Source organism: Eriocheir sinensis, chromosome 70, assembly GCF_024679095.1.
Source record: "Eriocheir sinensis breed Jianghai 21 chromosome 70, ASM2467909v1, whole genome shotgun sequence".
In the NCBI taxonomy this organism is placed as follows: domain Eukaryota; kingdom Metazoa; phylum Arthropoda; class Malacostraca; order Decapoda; family Varunidae; genus Eriocheir; species Eriocheir sinensis.
In genome coordinates, this window is record NC_066578.1 from 7,402,692 (window position 1) to 7,410,191 (window position 7,500).

The 7,500-nt window shown below is 41.5% G+C and overlaps 1 protein-coding gene and 1 long non-coding RNA gene across 5 annotated transcripts in view; both read right to left on the minus strand.

Moving 5' to 3' along the window:
* Positions 1–7,500, minus strand: part of LOC126988803 (solute carrier family 23 member 1-like) — a 37,222-nt gene that overhangs the window by 17,685 nt on the left and 12,037 nt on the right. Inside the window, exon 1 of one of the 4 annotated variants that reach the window (XM_050847226.1) lies at positions 4,073–4,215. The exons of 2 other annotated variants lie outside the window; for them this stretch is intronic. The gene's annotated coding sequence lies outside the window, so the exon portion shown is untranslated. Of the gene's footprint in view, positions 1–356; positions 480–4,072; positions 4,216–7,500 lie in introns of those variants that run through there. One more of the 4 variants, XM_050847225.1, reaches the window with a different exon arrangement.
* LOC126988817 (uncharacterized) lies at positions 1,745–4,048 on the minus strand. Its single transcript, XR_007742551.1, has 3 exons — positions 3,473–4,048; positions 3,123–3,251; positions 1,745–2,632 (listed from the first exon to the last, which is right to left on the minus strand). It is a non-coding gene; the product is annotated as an uncharacterized LOC126988817 (long non-coding RNA).

A 7,500-nucleotide genomic window follows, 5' to 3' on the forward strand; every position in this document is an offset into this window, starting at 1 on the left:
CAAAATCCCTAAATATTCGGGGGAAAAATATCCAAATATCCTCATTTCATATTTTTGCTACTTGTTATAAAAATACTGAAATATACGCCATTGCGTCATCCCTCATAACTCTACGTACCGCGCCATCACGCCGTCTTAAGTATTGTAATAACAACCCCCTCGTGAGGATTTACAGTTGTACATGTGATTGATTGATTGATGGTTTATTGTTGCAAGTGTAAGCTACCGTACTTGAGTAAATTGTTGTTGTTGGGAATGCGTAAACTACAACAATTATTTTTCAAATGCTTTGGTCTTCGCATTCACAGGCATCACAGCATCTAACAATCTAACTTGCAGTGAAGGCTACTGCTTACCTGATGAAAGGCGCGTGTTCGCTAAGTGCTCGGTATACAGTTTCAAGACACGAACGTGAAGGAAATTAACAATGGTGTCCCGTCACACGCGCGGTGCAGCCGACGTGGCAAGTCTGAGTCCCAAGGACGGAGCGAGGGACTGCGGGGAGTGTTGGCAGCAGCGGTGATGCCGCTTTATGTCAAATTACTAATCGCTGGTTGCGATTTTGACGGAGACTTGGTGTTGATAGTAATGCCTATCGGGCACATATAACATGATGCCATATATGCAGGTTCTACAAGCGTCCAAAAACTCGTGGTAATCATTGATTTCTTGAACCTTTGAACGTTAAAAAACCCGAAGTCGGCAGTTTTACCGTCTAATTTTTTTTAGCTCTGGCCCGCTCACCCGCATTCAGTCCGCCTCATCGGCGCCCATTATACGATGTAAATTAAGTAGATTGTCTTCTGAGCACGCCATCACCGCCTCCTCCGTCCTTCATTGCTGGATCCGTTTTGTCCACTTTTTCTTCCACTTTTTCTTCTCTTCTTACTAATTAGACAATCAACAACAACCTTTAACCTCATCATGTTTTCTATTAACCTTTATATCAATAATATTATTTTAATTTTAACGATAAAATACATATTATTTTCAGCCTCAAAAGTCCCCAAATCGAGAGTGAATGTCCCCATGTCCCCATCAGTGCCCCGAAATCCCCAAATCTAGGGACAAATCCCCATAACTCGCATCACTGCATTTATTTACCCGTTACCCTCAGCCCTTCATAGCTCAGTAACATGGGGGTGGAGTCGGTGTCGTTCTCGGAGTAGGAGTCACCGGAGTCGCTTGCTTTTGACCGGAGTTGGAGTCGGTGAAAATATTTACGATTCCGACTCCTTTACGTTGCGTGTGATGTTGTGTGGCTGGGTGTGGTGTGGCTGAGTGTGGTGTGGCTGGATGTTGTGTGGTGTGGTGTGTGGCGTGGCTAGCTAGGGTTGGTATTATAAAACACCTTAGCTTGTCACATCAACAATATCTAAAGGTCAAAGAAGGAGTCAGTCGGGTTCTAATGAGTGTTTCTGTAGGTTCATGGCACAGAAGAAAGGTCAAATTACCACCAGAATCATAAAAGTACTTCTGGAAATGCCCACAACTCCTACGAAAGCCTTGTCAATTATGTGTTCTTGGCCGGCGAAATGTCTTATAACCTTTTACCGCCTGAATTTTGGATAATAACTAAAGAAAACTATGACACTCATTTTTTTATTGATTATGAAGGAATACATCACATAGGATAGAAAATTCCTCTCAAATGATTATGAAGGAATACATCACATAGGATAGAAAATTCCTCTCAAATGATTATGAAGGAATACATCACATAGGATAGAAAATTCCTCTCAAATGATTATGAAGGAATACATCACATAGGATAGAAAATTCCTCTCAAATGATTATGAAGGAATACATCACATAGGATAGGAAATTCCTCTCAAATGATTATGAAGGAATACATCACATAGGATAGAAAATTCCTCTCAAATGATTATGAAGGAATACATCACATGGGATAGAAAATTCCTCTCAAATGCATTTTTATATATACTTTTTTAAAAGGGACGGAGTTTTCCCTTCAGGCACAAAAGAACATTTTTGAACAATAGAAAAAAAATCAAACTCTTACAAAAGACAAAACATATTTCCCAGGAGCATACTCTATAATGTTACAAAAGCACACAATAAAAAGAAAACTGAAAATCGCATGAATAATAGAACTTTCATCTATAGAACCCATCATACAGAAGCACTTATTTGTGTGAAAAAAACCTACTTGGTATGAAAACTAATTTGCCACTGCACCCAGGCAGTTTACATTTGGCTCTTTTTTGTTGAACCTGCTGGAAAGTGACCTACAAAATCTCCTCTGACATCCTTTTCCGGAATAGAGTTTGTTGCCCTTCCAACCTTTTTCTTAATTCTGAAAGGATTTGCTTGGCCTTCCTCTTTCCTTTGACTTGGATCTTCTTGCACTGAATAAAGATTAGACTGCTCAACAAGTAAATCCATAAGATCAGAAGTGAAAAAATTGCGAAAGTAATCAATAAGTTTTAGCAACACTTGTTCCTCTTCATCTCCTCCGCTGTTAAAACCTGGTACAGCAGCTGCGCACTCCCTCCTCTGTATGTTCTTCCAGTGAAGACGACGCTTCTCTTACGTCGTTGTTCTGCTTCTTCTCGAACACGGTGTACCATCAGCCTCGAGAACTACCGTGGCATCATCACCGTCATCTCCACTAGAATATGTGAAATAGCACACACACACACACACACTATATTATCTATCTATCTATCTATCTATCTATCTATCTCTATCTATCTATATCTCTATCTCTATCTCTATCTATATATATCTATATATATCTATATCTATCTATCTATCTATCTATCTATCTATCTATCTATATCTATATCTATATCTATATCTATCTATCTATCTATCTCTCTCTATCTATCTATCTATCTCTATATATATATATATATATATATATATATATATATATATATATATATATATATATATATATATATATATATATATCTATATATATATATATATATATATATATATATATATATATATATATATATATATATATATATATATATATATATATATATATTCTGCTTCGTTTCGGGTGAATTTTGTTTAGTTTCTGATTACTCGTATTTAGCTTCTTCTCGAGTGACTTGGTACATTTTTGAAAACAAATAATGTAAACAAACCTGAATTCATGTCCAGGGGAGGAACACATTCTGGGCCATCTGCTTCATCTACATCACTTGTTGCCAGGGAATCACACTGTGGCCTCCTGTTCCCACAAAACAGAGGAGCCGTATATGGTGAGGCTTGTCCTGAAACAAATACATATTTTGTAGAAAACGTAATAAAATCAAACACTTGTTTACCCAGTATACAGTCATCCATTTTATTCAGGTGCCGAATGGGACAAATGCGTCTCCTTTCAATATTGTCCCATAGATTACTATTTCCACAATAAAATGTTATTTCATAAGGCAGGTGAGAAAGAAACACTTCAAAAACCAGCAGGAATTTTCATGAGTTGTATTCTTACCTGGTGAAGCATCCATGGTCACTTGAAAATGAAGGCCGAGGCATTACGTCACTCCCAAGTACCACGTTGGACAGCTTTAATTGTTGATACCGGTGGGAGGGAGGGGGGCTAAAGATGCCAGTTACTGCTGACGAGTCGATGTCAGGTGTCAGATATGCCCTCGCCGACAGAAATGGCAAACGAAGCTGTGGTTTACCGTAGGCTTGCAAGTAAAGATAAGGGGACGAAAATGTCTTTTTCGGGGCCAAGGGGATAATGCGACCCATGTGGTGTCATATGTTGTGTGTGTTGTGGTGTGTGATGTAGCTGTGTGTGGTGTGGTGTGTTGTGGTGTGGTGTGGCTGGGTCTGAGTCGCATACCACTGTACTGCAGAAGAGGGGAAGAGGGAGGAAAGTTGGAAAGTTTCGTTTAGTCGGCGCAACATCTGTGGTAGGAGGAGGAGGGTGGAATCGGAGTCTGAAGTTGGAGTCGCTACCTTAAAATTTCCTGGAGTTGGAGCCGAATTTACTTTAAACCCGACTCTATAGCCCTGTGCTCAGTAACTGCTCAGCTCACTAACACAACGATATTCACTGTTAATACACTGTTAATACACGTACCAGTTAGAAGATGGCTCAGTAACACCATAAACTGCGAGAGCCACAAGAAAGATCTCGGCGTGAGCGGGAGAACGGAGGAGACTGGTGATGGGTGAACGCTACCAAGGCGGCCAGCATCAGGGCAGAGAGGCGGCGCATCGGAGGAAAAGTGTGGTGCGCAGGTCAACCCTCAGGCGAGCTCTGGGTAAGATGCAATACTGATGCCAAAGCACGCCTTGTCTCTAATAAGTGTTTCTGCTCTCACTACAGATTTTTTTTTACATTAGAGGAAACAGTTCAAGGAAAAAAAAAGAAAAAAAAAAGGAAACAATAATGAACAAAAGCCCCGCTACTCACTGCTCCTGATTGATTGATAGATTGATCGTTTATTGTTGCAAGTAGACAACAAAGGAGAGAGGAGGACCTACAAAATAGTCAAGGGGAGTGCAAATGGCCGAAAGATAGGTCAATTTCGGGAGGAGAGGTGTCCTGATACCCTCCCCTTGAAAGAGTACAATATATGCCAATCATTTGTCTTATGATTACCATGTATTGAGGCCTTGTTGTGATAGGGGGGGAGGGAGAGGGAGGTCCACGCACACAGCTCTTTTGAACGGTGTAGAATCTAAAGCCCGTATCCTACCTCGTATCGGCGCCTCAGTTCGCATGTTTGAAAAGCCCCTCGTAGAAATATAGCTTGGCTTTTCATGGACTGTTTTGTGATCCTGGTGATAATTGTACACGACCTCTGCGCCATGAAGCGAAAAAACACCTATGAAAAACCTATTGATCTTCTCTGTGGCCTTGGGAAATGATCGTATTGGGAGCCTGGTTCGTTTACTGCCATGAACTGAAAAATTGCCTTTGAAAACCCTGTTGATCTCTGTGGCCTTGGGAAATTGGTCGTATTGGGAGCCTGGTACGTTTACTGCCATGAACTGAAAAATCGCCTATGAAAACGTTGTTGATCTCCTCTGTGACCTTGGGAAATAGTCGTATTGGGAGCCTGGTACGTTTACTGCGCCATGAACTGAAAAATTGCCTTTGAAAACCCTGTTGATCTCTGTGACCTTGGGAAATTGGTCGTATTGGGAGCCTGGTACGTTTAAAAATAGGGACCAAGGTTTCTTCGCCTCGTCAGCTCTCATCCTCGTACTGACTCAGCAAGTGTTTTAGATTAAGATAGCAGTAATATGTCAAGGCGTTGCAGCTGTACCATAAATATTTAGAGGGTCGTTTGCATTCCCTTCAAAATATCCATCACTCAGATCACACTGGAAGCAGCAAAAAGAGAAGAGGCGAGGAAGTATATTGGTGACCGATGTGATTTCTTCTGAGTGGGTAGATATAAGCGAATGGTTCGACACAAACTTTAACTGTGAGCTATAATTATGAGAGATGAATGTCAATCAATTTTTTTTTTTCTCTCTCTCTCTCTCTCTCTCTCTCTCTCTCTCTCTCTCTCTCTCTCTCTCTCTCTCTCTCTCTCTCTCTCTCTCTCTCTCTCTCTCTCTCTCTCTCTCTCTCTCTCTCTCTCTTCAACTGTGAGCCATAATTATGAACGAAAGATAAATGTCAATCAACTCGGTACTCTCTCTCTCTCTCTCTCTCTTCAACTGTGAGCCATAATTATGAACGAAAGATAAATGTCAATCAACTCGGTACACTCTCTCTCTCTCTCTCTCTCTCTCTCTCTCTCTCTCTCTCTCTCTCTCACACACACACACACACACACACACACAACTACTACTAGCCTTCTAAATAACAAAGAATTACAGAGATTGTCACATAGATAGAGACTTTACAGGAAGGAGCGCCCCATCTCACTCCTTGCTCCAGCGCCGAGGCCAGGAATCAGCAAGCCGCTCAACGCAGGTAATTAGAAGTTGGGTCGGAGGGCGTCACAGTGCGCGGCGCCAAGTTCCCCGCGCCGCTCCAGTGGTTATTGGAGGTGGAGATCGGCGGACTGCTCCAGAGCGTGGCGCGGGGAGGGAGGGATTGAGGTCACACAGTTAGAAGGTTATAAAAGGTCAGTAAAATCGGTTTGAAAGGGTGGAATCAAAGTTATAATGCATGAGTGAGATTGAATTTTATTGATTTTTTCCCACATTATTATTATTATTATTATTATTATTATTATTATTATTATTATTATTATTATTATTATTATTATTATTATTATTTGTAGTAGTAGTAGTAGTAGTAGTAGTAGTAGTTCCTCGTTTTTTAAATCTCCATACTAGTAATAAAACAATACTGCAGTTTCCTAACCAAAGTTTCCAAACCCTTTCTGGAGCCCGTGCAACAAATTCATTGGTATACATAAAACTTTAACATTTCGTCCAACAGAAATCTCGGTAACTCTCCCGCCACGTTTAGCAATAGCAGACTGACCGGCAGAAGGTGTCAACAAGCTTCCACCAGACTGCCATCAATCTCCTCTGCATTTAACAAAAAAACGTGTGTTACAGGCGGAGCGTTACCTCGGCGATGACGCGGAAAAACTCTACGGACACAGCAGCCACGTTTACATTACTCAACGGCGCTCGTGAAGGACCAAGCGAACATTCATTTCCCTCAGAACAAAGTTGTCGTATATCGTTGCATTAGTAATATGTTCGCAGGACGAGTAATAAGCAGGATAACCAATCTTTGGGTCGTATTATATGACATTTCGGCGCCCAAGAACACATATTTGACAAGGCTTTCGTAGGCTTGTGGGCATTTCCAAGAGCAGTTGTATGACCCTGGTTGTAGTGTGACCCTTCTTCTGTAACATGAACCTGAAAAAACACTCATTAGAATCTGACTGACCCCCTCTTTGATCTCTAGAAATACTTGATGTGTGAAGCGAGTGTCTTATAATACCATTCTTTGTATCGTAATGATCTTCTTTCCCTCGCAGCCACCCATTCCTCCCCGCTCCCTTGCTCTGAACCTGACTTTGCGTTTATTTCATTTTTCTTCTCTTACGTCTACACCTATAGCGCCGGTAGGCTTGCTTGAGGGGCCTGGATGGTGTTCGGCCCCAGCCCGTCATTTTTTTTTTTTACAACAAAGGAGACAGCTCAAGGGCACAAAAAAGTAAACAGTAATAAAAAAGCCCGCTACTCGCTGCTCACAAAAAGAATCTACAGAGGTGGCCGAAAGAGAGGTCAAGGCGCAGGAAAGTGTTTATAGTGGCGCCATCTTCTCTTGGCTCATGCTGCCCCCCGGAACTCGTTCTTGATTCACTTGGACGGTTTCCTCTAGAGTCCGGGTTGATGGGTGGTCTTCAGGACAGCATGTGGGTAGTTTTAAGCCACTCGGCGGTGACTGAAAAATCCCAGGTGGTAGCGTGGGGATTCGAACCCGCGATTTTACGTTAGTTCTTGATTAGTAACTGAATGAACAGATATCAACGTAACCACGTGACTATATCATCGTTTTCTGGAAACGTCTCTTCATAG